Source organism: Parasteatoda tepidariorum, chromosome 7 (genome assembly GCF_982258835.1).
Source record: "Parasteatoda tepidariorum strain Cologne lab strain chromosome 7, Ptep-v5.0, whole genome shotgun sequence".
Taxonomy (NCBI): Eukaryota; Metazoa; Arthropoda; class Arachnida; order Araneae; family Theridiidae; genus Parasteatoda; species Parasteatoda tepidariorum.
In genome coordinates, this window is record NC_141761.1 from 23,014,998 (window position 1) to 23,015,537 (window position 540).

Below are 540 nucleotides of genomic sequence, written 5' to 3' on the forward strand. Positions count from 1 at the left end.
TGTATTTTGAATGTAAAATATTAATCTCTTTTAGGAGAGAAGTATGAATACACTTTGATCTTAGATATAATGACTTATAGCTCATAATAAAAAAATAGTTATCATAAAATGACATCAGCAAAAAATGTATATAATTACTAAATGAGGTTACAAAATGCTCTTTGATAAAGCTTCTTTACATAAGGCGGATTACAAAACATTCAAACAACTATTTTCACTAAATATATAGTTTAGATTGTATATATCAATTACCCTCACTAGTAACTCGCCACCACTATCTTAATATACGATTATTTACTTGTTGCAAATATTTTAGACTATATATATATATATATATATATATATATATATATATATATATATATATATATATATATATATATATATATATATATATATATATATATATATATATATATATATATATATATATATATATATATATATATATATAATTAAAAATGAATAATTAATTAATTAATTAGCAGCTCTATTAAAAATAAAATTTTCTTTGAAAAATTTCGCAGACTAAAAATTATA